Consider the following 14,869-nt stretch of genomic DNA (forward strand, 5'->3'; position numbering starts at 1 on the left):
CCCGGGACTTTTACTGGACTTGATTAAATTGTGCTCGTGTAATAGTTGAATATTATGGGGCCACTAATTCGATTACATTAGCTCCCTAGAATTTGGTGTGGGCAATGCTCGCGGTTTGTAAGAGGCAAGCTCGGTTGGGGAAGGAGGGGTATGCACTTTAAACTCGATGAGACTTATTATGATGGAGTTCTACAAAGTTCCACCAATTAAGTTAGATCCTTCTATTATCAATAAAGCAATTCAGCGTTGCATATAGCTTCACGAAAAAACAGGGGTCCTGTTAGATTCAATTACTCATAATTCTTCTAATATTTTTCTTTTCAAAGGTTTCTAGAAGGGCACTTTTTGTTACTCGCAGTCTGTAGTGCGTGGGTATGTTGGTGAATGAGAGTTTAACCATTCCTAGAGTCCGAACACAGAAGTCTTATATATTTTTATTTACCGAAGGGGACATATAGACGCTTAGACAATCGCAAGTGACCTGGTATTTTGCTATATATTGAAGCCTTTCTAGACCTTTACTTAGTGTCGTATTAGTCTTATCAACTTTGTTCTGTGAATTTTTGAATTAAGGTGCTGCAAAAATCGATTATCCTAGCTTATGGTTTTGATCCTAATAGTTTTCTTCCAATCTTGCACGCAGTTCTTCGACTGATCATTACCGAACTGTCCTGGCGCTGGGGTGCTGTCGTCTAACTTAGGATACGTGTCTGTAGTTTTTATTTTGATATTTTATTAGTCATATGGAATCTGATTCCGATATATTGCGTGCAGATTATCTTGAGATTATTAGCTGGAAAAGGAACAGACATAACCACTGAACAGAGTAGGTGAAACCGCCTTGACACAGTAGAGAAAACGAATCATCCAAACATTTCAACAACCCTTCGTGAGCATGGGGTCGTTCAAAGTGCCAAAGTCATCAAACCCCATGTGACCAGTACTAATCGCTATTTGAGCAGGTAATGTTAACCTCTCCCTTAAACCTTGAATTAAGCTCTTCCCAGATTGCATAAGCCATAGTAGTTATACTGCAACTAATACAACAGTGTCTCCAAGCTTTAAATTTTAAACCAATAGATATTTTGTAAAAACCATTCATTAAATCAATGTCCAACTGATCATCCCCCACACCAATCCAAGCCATAATCAGCTTTCTAACCCCCTTTACAAAAGGGCTTCTGAAGAAAAAGTGCCTATGCAACTCATTTTCCACCACTCTTTTTTATCATGAATCCCTCTTCATCACTCATTCTACCTTTTTCCTATTCATCACTCTTGTTACCTGACTGATTCTTTCTTCAAACTCAGTTTACTCATTAATTCTTCGTTTTTATTCTAATTTATCTTTTTTTTTTTTTTTTTTTTTGCAGATCATTTGGAATGATTTTATTCAATAGGTAAGGATTTATTCTCTCAGTTTAATTTTACACTTCTTGAATAAGGGTCTGACATTTTCTTTAGTATGAAGAGCTTGTAGGATTTGGTGTATAATGGTAAGACCTACTAATTTTTAACATAATTACTTTTTCACATACGAACTTTACTCTTTTACACACTTTTTTCATAAAGTTTTCATAACATACCCTTTTCTTAAACATAATCTCTCTTTTTCCTAAATATAATCATATTAACTCTTATCTATACATCTAGCCCCAAATCGAATCTAATAAATTTGAACAACGAATTATAATTCTTAAATTAATGAAGTAATTTTGTTTTTAAAAGTTATTAATACGTTTTTCTGTGATATTATTAGGTTTATATTTAACATTTCTTGTTAATTAGGGTTTATGGGTGGTTATGAAATCTTTATGAAAAGAGATCATGGTGGAATGACGGTCGTCGTATGTATGATAGGGATTAATTTCAGTTGTCATTTAATTCGACACCATTACCCACCCTTTAAATATCTCTTAATTAGAATGGTGGACCTTTGTGTAGCACTTGTACAAGAACCACCAGATCCATAGAAAGAGAAATTCAATGTATGAAAGAGAAATTCAATGTGATCTACGCACAGAGAAATTGCAGGGTTGTGGGCTATGGGGATGGGAAGCGGGAGCGGGAATGCGCCGACGGAAATTCACCAGATAGTACGGTTGCTAGAGAGGGGTGCGGTGGAGGGGAGTGGGGAATACGGTACGCCGGAGGAATGTCGTCGATAGATGAACGGAGAAGGTGTTGGTGGTGGAGTCAGATGAGGGAAGAGAGAAAATAAATAAATTGGATGAGGATGGCAAAAAATGTCGAGGGTATAATTGTAAAAGTTGTATGTGAAAGTAGTAAAATTCGTATGTGAAAAAGTACGTCCCATTTTTTATTGTTCGTCTTTTGCTCATCTTCATTATTTTTATTAAGACGCATTCCTTTTTACTGGTCTAAGATTTAGTGTGAATATCTTTGATTTATCATCAACAACCTTTGAGTTTGGATATTTATGTAGCTTTTAATTAGACTTGTTTCCAATGTTGGATGATTTAGAAGGTTTTAGTGTGAATATCTTTGATTTATCATCAACTACCTCTTTAAAATTAATTATTAATTTTCTTTACTTCATTAATCTTTCCCTTTTCCCTCTTTGGTTTCATTTTTGTAATACTTTTAAGGATTTATTTAATGGACGGATAATCATAATTATCATTCTAAAATAATCATATCTTGAAAATGGCGGGATGTTATGATCCAAACCCTTTTGAAGAAGCGGAAGAAGTTAATCCTTTTTCTGTTAGTATCTTTATAAACCCTTATTATCATTTAATTTAGTTAACATTGGTGTCTGTTTGTGGATTACAGTGCTTTCAAGCCAAGTTGTAAAATCTGTAGATATATCAGAGTGTACTTCCGCCGGTGTAGCTTCTGGCAATCAGAGAAATCTGTAAGTTCAAATCACATATGCACTAGGTTAATATTGTTGCCGCTATTTGTTGGACATGTATAAATATCTAATGTTGGACACAGATAAACGATTTACTACAAAGAGTCGTAATAGACATGAGGTTGTTTATTCTTAGTTCTTAAATTGGTTCCATGTTTGCAGTTGATCGAAGCCATATCTCAGATAACTTGCCTGTGTCAAACACCAACTGGTTAGAAGTGGAGAAAATTGTTTTTTTCTTCTTCTTACTTTATCAAGGCCATCAATTTATGTATAATTTACATTTGGTTGTTCTTTGTTTAGTTTTTGGGGGTTAGTGGGATTTAGATCTTTGTTGGTGTGATTAATTAATTCTGTGGTTATTTTATTACTTCCTTTGGCCCAATCATTTGTGTACTATTGATTAAAACAAACCCCAAAAAAATTGTAAGAAGTAGACAAATGATTCAGATGACACCGGGGGAGGGGGTATGGTTTTAGTCGAGTCAAATTTAGGGAAGTGGGTGATAGGTTAATTGCTTATTTGTATAAAAATTATAGCTTTTGGTGAAGGATTGTAGATTTCTATAAAAGATTTAAATGTTGGCGTAGAGTCTACTAATAAGAGTAATTATCATGTAATGCCTGAATACGGTTCTTTTATGTATGCAAACACTCAAGTATTACTAAAAGGACCGTCACATGTTGTAAGACACTTGAATTCTATAATTTGTGATCTGCTAAAGGTGCTTGAAAGATGGGTGATTGAATTGGTTCATCTTGGTTTGAGTGATTATGGGAGTGTTGTTCATTGTTTTCATGTTGAAGTTAGTGGAAGAAGTTGGAGTTTTAAGATGGCGGTATGTTATTTTGATGTTAGTTATAGTGTTGCAGCCAGTTAGGCTGTTTTCGATAGAGCTGTACCTCTGGCAATCACGGGGTCCAAATTTACTAATTTGTTAGCCTCTTGTACCGATGTATCAGACATTGGCTTGCTGTCATAGCCTTTTTTTTACGGTCTTCCTAGCACATCCATCCTAGAAAAGCTCACTATTGTATTCATTATTCATCCAGCCGCCATTTTAAATAGTAGATTGCATAAAAATCCCCATATTGATCTCTGATTATTTAAGGCCAGGGTTTCGCTGGGATCTATTTGTTGGGACTTTGATTAGATTAGATGGTTAGATTGACAGCTTAGAGACAGGATAGTTGCTAATCTTGGAGTCTTTCATGTGCCCATATACCTCGGTACAGTTGGCTCTTTTCAGTTTGTGGTATTGTTGCTGATGGGGCATATTCTGCACCCACTGACCGAGTCAACGTATTGAGCAAGGTCAAAAATATCCAAAGCAAGTAAACACTTGACAAACCTTAGCCGACGCACCTGTCGGCCTATCCTGGGTCTCGGCCATGCAACTAGCCACCGGGACACACATCCGCGTACTCACATCCAAGACCCTCGGCATGGAGTCAACAGGCCCGCCGCCGCCATGGGTCCCTCGGCCGAGGGTAGATCGATCTTTCCACCGCTCGCCACTTGGCTACTACGTGACAAAAGGTGAAAGTCTATAAATACTCCTCAACCCTCATTGAGGAAAGGATCCGCAAATAACCAATTAAACATACTAATCTGGTATAAACTCCCTTATCTCTCTACAATATACTTTGTGCCAAGTAACACACATCTTAATCCCTTTAAGTTTACTGACTTGAGCGTCGGAGTGAGTTCGCTCGGTACCAAGCCGAGCCCTCAGTTTGTTCATTGTTTCAGGAGAGGCCGAAAGGAAGAGTCAAGCAAGGTCATCATTCTACAAGCTTACGTGGTAACAAATCTGCTCCGTAATTACACCCGGAACAGTTGCTTCCCACCGTACCAAAGATTCTTACTTTATAGGTGTTTCTACGCCAGCTGCTTGTCCCGCCGACTGTTGTTTAATTCTTTTATTTCGTTAGTTGTGAGTGTTGCTAGGTGCTATGTGTTGGACGGTGTTTGTTCGGTAGTCGATGGTGAGTTTTTCGACTTAGTAAGGGTTTTACTTTAACTTGTTTCATTAGTCTTGCCCATCATTAGTGTATAGTTTATTAGTGTGCAACTGACTATTCATGTGTGTCCACTTCTTGTCTCCTCACTGAAGTGTATCGAGTTCTTATTTGGTGATTACTAATTGGGGGACAACCCACACGCTAGCTGGTCATTTTTTGGTCGGGGTAGGGGTTATTGGGTTATTCCCCCCAATATATTGAAGTCAATTACTGTTACCGTATGACATTCGTTGTATCTGCCTTCAATAAAGTAGTGTGCAATTGACCTGTTAATGACATTGTAAAGATCTGAACAATGTTTGATGGCGTCTGTATGTATGGTACGTTATCATAATAGGGTTACAATGCTTGTCGAATAAGCTTGCTGTTTTTCCCATGTTTAAGTTTCACTACATTGCAGCTGTGGCTTACTTTCATTTAGGTTCTCTGCGTGGGATTGCTTGCATAGAATGCAGGTGCCGTAGTTTCGGGCTCGGGAAGGTTTCTCAGCTTCTATTCTTTGTATATTGCAGGCTTGCAGCTTTAAAATAATAGCGAGCTCAGCAATGAGCTAGGCAATGCAGGTCAGCGATGTACAAAACCCAAGGTTGGTTTGACTCCTTTTATCTTCCTTCAACTAGCAACACTTGTATTTATGCATAGGTTGCGACAATGGTGGTGAAGGAGGGCAAGGTTGAGAGCGGTGTGAAGTCGTCACACGACTAATAAGGCAACAAAGTATGGTAATGTGATAGTTGAAGGACGTGAGGTGTGCGAGATTATAAGCTAATATGGTAATATATATATATATATATATATATATATATATATATATATATATATATATATAGCAAAATCTGAACACTCTGCAAGATAGTAAATCCTTATAAAATCCTTTCGGTCTATTTCGCTTACTTTATGTTTGTAGTTTATGATAATCAGATTGGTACTTAAAATCCATGTAGTATGGTAAGACTTTATTAATTAGTTCTATTGGTTGGCTGAATCGACTCCATAAAATCATGACGTATTTAAACTGACAACGTATGCGATGGTATATATGACAGTAGGAAGGCTGTAGTGCAGAAATGTTAGTTGAGCGTTCGGACATCATAAAATAATCCTTTAGCTTCAAACTAATTGTGTGCCACTCAAATAACATGTTAGGAGAAGTGGACTGGAAAAGATTGATAAATCATAAGAATGACATGTAAGATGTTGCTGTGTGTTCAAGAGGTTTCAGGATTGAAAAGAGGGCATGAGGTGTAGATTTTCTGTGTTTATGCATCTGATGACTTGTACAAATTGGTCAGTATCATGAGAATTTTTATTTGTGTGCATGAAATGTCTCAAGGAAGTCTTGCAAAGGTATTTTATGGATTCATTTTATTAAAACACCGTACCACGTTTGTATTCAGCTGTTCAGTCAGAAATTGGAGTATGTGCTGTGTAAATTTTACAACTTACATCTTATCCAGCTTTCTAAACCAATAACCACAACCAGCTTTCTAAACCAATAACCACAACCAGACATTTTGTTTATGTTAGATGTGGTCACATACGTCTCAGAAGCAAAAGGGGTTCCCTGGCCTCTAGCAGGCTAACGAGAGTTCCAGCTTGTACAATATATGTCTATTATCGGCTGCAATTCACCATAAGAATTTCCGTCGTATATGCCAGGACGTGAGGGTTACCTTGGCTACAATGAAGACAAATTAAAAGCTACTAAGGTGTACGTCGAGGTTGTGCTGACCACGACTCTTACCGAACTCAGGAACTGAAGTGGGTGCTCATACAGGTCTCTCTAATCTAATCACCAAAGGGTCTGGCAACTTTTACAACTTTGGGTCCACTTTTGTCTCCGATGCATGTTTGGAAGAATAAGAAGGAAAAGCTTTTAGGGTTAGGCTGCCTTAAAACAGTTGCACGGACATTGGACATGACGCGAAACTATATAGTAACATATGTTAACTATACTAGGCTGCATTTTGTGTATAAGTAATTAATTAGCTATTTTGCAGAACTGTGTCTTGCTCATGACATGAATTTCTCATTTTGCCCCATTTGAATCCTATCTAGGCCTTGTTTCCTTTCTCTATTATGCCTTTTCGGTGTTGCGTATTTTAACCGGACTTGTTATTCAACTGTTAGCCCGTACATTCTGGACCCAAAAATGGCACAAGTAGGACCGTTAACTAGCCAATGTGTCTGAAATATTTGGTAACAAATATGTTTAAGTAGTTAGAATGTTATAGCACGATCCTATAAACCTTTTGACAACGGATACCAAAACTCGGAGCTCCGCGCCCGGGAGGGCCCGGCGCTACGACTAGTTGATAAAAACAAGCACAATATGAAGTAACCGAGCATTAACAAAGAAGAACCTGAGCACTTGCAAAAATCAATCACTTCCAAAATATACTTTTTACAATCAGAAAGTTCACGTGATATTCTCGAACTTTACCATTTTTCACGTGGTACTCTGCTTTTTAAGTTTGTGTACATGATATCTTTGAAATTTGATTTTCAAGCGTAACATACCTTTTTTTTCGTATTTAAAATCTTCAATTGAGCATAAATTATAGACCAGAAATCGGAATTGACTAATTTTTTTTTCAAATTGATTAACTCTTCGAGATCTATAAATTGATAAAACAAAAATGGTCATTCGAAAATTTAAGATCCAAGATATGTTTGATTTGAGATTTTCGTTAAAAAAACCCTATAAAATGTTAGTCAACAACTTTTTTTTCTCAAAATCGTAGATTATGACAAGATAATCATTTAATGAAAAAAATTAGCCGATTCTGAATTCCGATCTAGTAGTTATGCGCAATTGAGTTTTTTTACAGCGACAAAAAGGATATGTTGTGCATGAAAATCAAATATGGAGGATATAATGTACACAAACTTAAAAAATTGGATATCAGGTTTAAAATGACAAAGTTCAAGGTACCACGTGAATTTTTTACAATTGGTATAATAATACTAATAATCAACATAACCCAATAGATAAACATAAGAAAAAAAAACCACCTAATCAATAACTTCAATTACATGACTTCAATAACTTCAATTACATGACTAGTTTACAATTCTACAAAGACATAAAAAACCACTTATTTCCAAACAAAATTACACAAGATTAACACCAATATCATCCTAATTAACCCTAATTAATGCCAAGACGAAACAGTAAGAAGAGGAACATCACACCAAGCTAATGATAGAAACCCAGCTGATGAATCCACTAATTTATATGACGAACTATAATAACTATAATTCCACAATAATAACTTAGCTTGACTATTTGCATAATGACTACAGTCTACCGGTTTGAAACCGGCATTTTCCATTAATCCTTTCCATTCTTCCTTACTTGCCATCCTTTCTCTCTCGGTTCCCGGTAATTCCGGTCCAACACACCCCATTATCCTCCGCCCGTATATAAACCTTTCTATTTCACCCCGATCGGATGAATCCCGGTCCATGTTTAGCTCAAGCGACTCGAACACAGCTGAGTAATACTTAAGAGCGGTTTTAAACCGAGGTAAAAACCCAACCCGATTTAACCCGACCTCGTACTCACCTAATGTGACGATAACAGGGTTTAATGATTTAGCTAACTTTAGCGCCGCCATCACAGGACTTTTGTCTAATAAATTATACAGCTGGAGCATGAAGTTAACGGTTAGTACCTCATCCGGGTCGACCCGGAAACACGACCCGTTAAGCTCGGTAACGGGTGTGAGAATCGGGTCGAACTCGAAGTTGAGATCTAGAACTTTTGCGAAGTCTCTAAGTCGGTTACCTGTTGCTAGAAGGAGTTGAGCGGGTGATGGGCTGAGACCTGGGGCGGGGATACCGGAGATCCGAATACTGTCGGGTCTTCCATTGGGCCTGGTTGCTAGTGCTTGTAACAAGGCGGCCCATTGGACTCCTTGGACTATACCGAAATCGATAATATGGATACGGGACAGGTTTTCGGTTGCTTCGAGGATTGCTTGGTTTGCTGTCAAGTGAGCGAACTTGTAGTACGGACACGCGTCGTTTAATGCTTTGTTTTTTTTCTTTTTTTGGTGTTGACCAGGAGTATCCCCTACCGACAGCTGGGACAATCTCCTCAGACGTCGTCGTTTCGGTGTCGAACTCAGTTGCGGAGAGTCTGGACTCAGGAGTGAAGCGCCTCGGAGAAGTAGTGAGTGACTCGGTGAGTCGGATCGCCGTGTTGGGAAACCGAGTCTCTGAGTCGAGCGAGTGATCTGAGCGCGAGTTTGGGTTCGGTTTTGGTGACTTTTCCGCAGTCGAGTAAAGCGGTGAATAGCGGCGGCCATGGGGTGGCGTCTTGGTCTGGAACGACGTCGTCTTGGTCGGGTTCTGGAACAACGTCGTTTAGAGTTGCGGTTGATATTGGGCTGGGCTTTGGAGAAGAGTGGGCCCAATCAGCAACGGTCGGATTATTATTATTATTGTGGGAGAAGATAACGCGAGAGAGATCTGAAGGCTGAGCAGCGGTAGTGGACGGAGGACACGTGGCGATTGAAAAGGGGTCAAGGGTAGTGAAATCGGCAGGAGCGTGGTGCCAGGTGTCAGAAGAGGATTGGATGATGGGGACGGCAGCAGGACCAATTAAACCCTCCATCCACTCGTCGGAGTCAAACTCGGTAGCGGGGCCACCAGCAGCGGCGCTGCAGAAATCTACAAATTGAGAGAAGTGAAAGCCGTGATCATCGGTGTCGAATACGGAAGCGGAAGCAGCAACGAGGGAGAGAGGGGGACTAGGGGAGATAGGTGGGGCCCACGGGGGTAAGCAAAAGGGGTTAAATTGAAGCGGAAGGTGAGGGTGAGGGTGGAGTGGGAGATTGTTTTGCTGATGCTGATTTTGGTGCTGGTGTTGTTGGTTGATGACTTGTTGAGCGATAGCCATGAGATTGCCGCTATCAGAAGGAGCGCACATATAAGCCATTTGAGAAAGAGATGAATGAATTATTCAAAGGTGAGAGTAGAGAGGAGAGTGTAAGGTGAGAGCTGCTTGGTTGATGACTTGTTGAGCGATAGGCTATGGGAGATTTGGAGACGAGTGAGAGTAGAGAGGAGAGTCTCTTTGTTTTTATTTTGCGATTATTTTATTTAAAGAGTAATAAAGGACAAAATCACTGATTAATTACCACCAAATCGAGACGTCAGTGGGCCTCTCTTCCTCGACTATTGAGTTATTTCCCACCATTTTTACTCATATCACAAACTATATGGAAAATTTGAGGTTGTAACCTCACCACCTACTTAGTGTCGTTCAGGGCGAACTGGCCACCCTATGTGTGATAGCCTTAGCTGGCGATCGATCAACCAAGCAGCAAATCCTAATTAGTTTCGTACCCATAAATTCTCATTGAAGACGGACACTATCCGTCACAAGCTGAAGACGGATAGTACCCTCTCACAATATGCAAGTGGCACTATACATGGGGTGCTCCATTTTCCCCCACTTGCCCTTCCACTTGCCTTATTATGAGAGGGACACTATACGTCTTCAACTTGTGAAGGATGGTGTCCGTTACAAGCAAAACGCTTTGTTTCGTACCTTTGTGTGTGTTTGTTGGAGGGGTTTTTTGAATGAACTAGGTTTTTATACCCTAAACTTTCATTAATCTCTCGTTTTTACCGACATCTAAAATTAATCCTATTTATCCACATCTGATCAATGAAAAACTTCAAGTCTTGAAAAATCTATTAACAATAGTTGTTTTCGCCTTGCGTTTCTGTAATACTCCGTATTTTATAATTATGTAAATAATATTATATTGTATTTTATACGAATTATGTATGAGACGGAATAATGAAATAATAATAATAAGTTGTAATGATAATAATAATACGAGATACTATACATGTGTACATATACTTATATCATACTAACTACCCATATACATATATCCTTCACCTTATCCACCCATCACCATATCCAAACACAATCCTCATTCTATCCTAACAAAATCCACAAAAACATGAGAGATAAGAGGAAGAGAGAAAAAGGAAGAAAAAAGGAGATTTTGTCCCTCCGCCTTGACATCGTAATGTAAAATCGTCTTAAACTAGCTTTTATATTATTTAATTTATACCGTTGACTCACCCACGACTTGGACCCACCATGTGACCCACTGTGACCACCATAGGACCACCGTTGACCGCCCAAATGGTGGTTTGACCGAGTATATATAATCGATTATAGTTGTTTTGTGCGACCATCTTAAGACGGATTTTTAATTCTCTTACCATGACTGACCGGGGTTGCTTTTGGGATGGTTGTGTCGAGGGTAGTGAGGAGAAGCTAGTGGTGGTCTTGGGTGGTGGGTAGGGTGGCTGTGGTGGTTGGAAATCGAGTCTAAAAGAGGGTGTATAGACTGTTTTGTGTTGTGGTGTCGTGTTGTGATTGTTATTGTTGTCGTTGATGTTGATGCTGTTGGTAGTGGAGGCTGCCAGCATGGTGGCCTTAATGGGACCCACCATGGTTAGGAGGGTGTCACGGTGGTGGTGGTGGTGGCTGTTATGGTGGCGGTTTAGGAGGTGTTTTTATAGAGTGTGTGTGTGTGTGTGTGTGTGTCGATAGTGTTGTTGGTTGTGGTTGGCGGCTGGTTGTGGCCTAGTGGCCGTTGTTTTGAGCGGTTGTGGTTGCGGCTGACCACCATGGTCGAAGGTTGGGGAAGGTGGCCCACGACGGTGGGCCATGGTGGTGGTTTGGGGGCAATTTTTATGGGTGAATTGGATGGGTTATGGGTTGTTTAATTAAGACGGGATTTAAATAGCTTGAAGACGAGTTTATATTTAATTAACTAATTCGTATTTAAATTAATTAGATTAGATTAGTTAGTAATTAAAAATATTTAATTATCGTATTTAGGTGACGATTTTATGAAGCGGTGCGAAAATGTAGGTTTATCCTACTCAGTTTTAATAATTTGTCTATATGTTAAATGAGTCATATGTAATTCATTTGCATTGAATGAGTCGGTAATTGGCATGTTATACAGTATCTTACATTTATTGTATTGTCTTGTATGTCGGAGGACTTGGTGGCTTACTTGTTGTTATGGAGACGTGAGGCGGTTGGGAGACCGTCTCACACTCGGGTCGCCTATTGGAGCTTCCCACTCCAAGAGGGATGTGCACATTAATGACTTGAGTTACGGAGGGACTCGTGTGGTTGAGACACGACGTCTAGCAGGGGATCCAGTTGGCTTCCGGACCCGGTACGTTTGGGCGTGCCCGGTACCTGTTTGTGGCTGTTGGTATGTCTGGACGTGACCCGGTACCAGTGTGGTTGTCAGTATGTCTGGGCGTATCCCGGTACCGTGGTGATGGTTGTTTGATAGCATGTTATTCATATTATAGTATTGTTGTTTACTGACACACTTTGAGTTGTGTGACACTTTATTCATTAGAACTGACGTTTGTGTGTCTGTGTAATTGTCACCTATCTCTGGGGTGGCCTGTGTCGATCCATATGATATTCTTTGGTCATATGAGGTGCAGGTTAAGTACAAGTTGTTTGGATAGCACGTGGGAGACGAGACGAGCTGGATGAGTCACGAGACGAGTATAGTTGGCTAGAGAGTATAGTTTTCGTGAGATGTACTTTTATTCATTTGTTTACATTTATGTAATTCACTAAACATTATATTTATTTATAAAATGTTCTTTATTGATGTTTTGAAACACTACCTTGGGAAATCGAGATGGTAACGCTCCAATTATCTTGGCCGGATAGTTGGGGTGTTATAAAGTAGTATCATAGCGACGATTTTGGAACCTAAATCAATGAACCAAAATGAACATAGATGTGTCTTATAAAATTAACCCGACATGAGTACAATAGGAGGTCGGTTTTGGGTGAGAAGGATCCCTCATTTCAAAAGTAGATCCTATTATTTCGGTTGGTCACTACGTGAGTGGTTACGAGTCGGGAGACATAACGTGATATGTTGCATGATTATATGCGTTATATGAATTTTGTTTAGCATCTTGCATGATTTACTTACTCAAATGAAATGTTATGTGATTACATGTAGTGTTGATCGTGGTTATACCTTGCATGATATCTTGGTCTATTTGATGCATAATAATATGTAAATATGGCGTGATTACTTGTTTACTATAACAATCGTTTGGTTTCTTGCATGATATCGTTATTTATGATGTGGTGTATCTTATCATGTGAAAATGTGCCTGTCTTTAGGCGTTTTAATACCGTATAGGTTTGAACTTCATTAGTGTTACAGTTAGAATGTGATTAGTAATGGTTGTTAGTAGATTAGTCGTTATTATAAAATGATATTTTTTAGTCGGAAATTGCAAATCATAGATAGGCACCCAACCAAGTGTGGGCTAGTACTCGACCGAGTACCAGTCACTCGACCGAGTGAACCCTACCACTTGACCAAGTGGACCTATTTCCAGAAACTTGAAAACTTCTGGAAGAGAGTCACTCGACCGAGTGAACTGGCACTCGACCGAGTGGACTCAGCACTCGACCGAGTGCCAATTTCTGGGCTGTAAATTTCGCAAAAATTTTGTTATTACCTCATTTTATTTTACCTCTTTATTCTTTCTTCATTTAAAACTATTTCTAAATTCCCTTGTTGATGTTTATTGTTCGGATTCGAGTTTTCTACTTCATTTATTCCTTAACTTGGTTAATTTCATCATATAAGTTATGTCTTCTTTTCCCTTATTTCATTTCCGATTTGGATTTTATTTAAATCTACACTAATGCTTTCAAATTTTGTCAATTAATTGAGTGTTTTGTTTAATTCATAATGTTAATCACCTTTTTCGTCATTTATGATGTTAAATATGAAATTTTCATGTTGAATTTTACCCAATTTTGTTTTATGAACTCGAAAATATATGTCCTTTAGTCAATAATTTGACCTTGTATTTGTTGTGTGCTTAGTTAATGGTTTAACAAGGACCAAAGTTTGGTATTATTGCCAACTTTGTCGTACATTTGAAAATTAGTATTGAAAATTTTGTTGCAACATTCTCGAAACTTTAATGTGCATTCTTAAATCTTGATTTTCGTGTTTGAAGCTTAGTTTAATTAACGAATGAGGTTATTACCCTTGTTAGCAACGACATGTATCATCTTAAATAAAGATTTCATTTTCAAAATGTTGCCCAAAATCTTTTTAAATTTCATCTCATAATGAATAATTTCGATTTTGCTCTCAAATGTGACATAATTATTTTTTGGTAGTTAGTCCTGGTTAATGTAGTATTGTGTTGATCCAAATGTTGTTTGTTGATGTTAGGTATAATCTTCAAAATTGATAATGTTGTTTTAAAGTTTTCTGGATTTAGTTAATTGAGTAAAAAGACTTCAATTTTGTTAATAATGCTATGCATCGCCGTAATTTGAGAATTTTACTTTAAAATGTTGCCAATTTTTTTTTTTACCATATGTTACGTGATTGAAATTTACATTTTCGCGTTAAAACATGGTTTCCATGTTGCATACTGTTGCAATTTCGCTAATAATGTGTTGTTCTGTTCATATATGGGTCAATGCTTAGCTTACCTTGCGGGTTGCACGGTTTTGATGAGTGAGCACGTATAGACTTGTGATTGAAAGGATGTGAGACGGGAGTGAATCGACGAGCTCATTAGGATAAGGAGAAAAATATTAATAGAGTGTGATGAGTGAATATGGTATCTTGAGAGTTAGGTGCGGGAGACATGTGTTATGGTAAGTTGTTCAATTGATGTGGATTTGAGCCTAGTAGCGAGGTACCTTGATGAAGCCGTGAGATTAAATTGGGTTTGGTTAGCTACTGGCGTTGGTGATGAAAAGCGTCATATTCCATTGCCTAGAAGTGTTGATGCATTTAAAGGACTTAAGTGAAGGGTTGAAGTGTGGAATTATATAGAGACATCAAGTTTGGGAGTTTAGAAACACTAGAAGATGAGTTAGTCTATACAAAGTTGTTAGTG

The 14,869-nt window shown here is 38.5% G+C and overlaps 1 pseudogene; it reads right to left on the reverse strand.

Moving 5' to 3' along the window:
• Positions 1-8,058: 8,058 nt before the first annotated feature.
• On the reverse strand, positions 8,059-9,848 carry LOC141630715 (scarecrow-like protein 4; annotated as a pseudogene).
• Between the last annotated feature and the right edge of the window lie 5,021 nt (positions 9,849-14,869).

This window comes from Silene latifolia, chromosome Y, assembly GCF_048544455.1.
Source record: "Silene latifolia isolate original U9 population chromosome Y, ASM4854445v1, whole genome shotgun sequence".
Lineage (NCBI taxonomy): Eukaryota > Viridiplantae > Streptophyta > Magnoliopsida > Caryophyllales > Caryophyllaceae > Silene > Silene latifolia.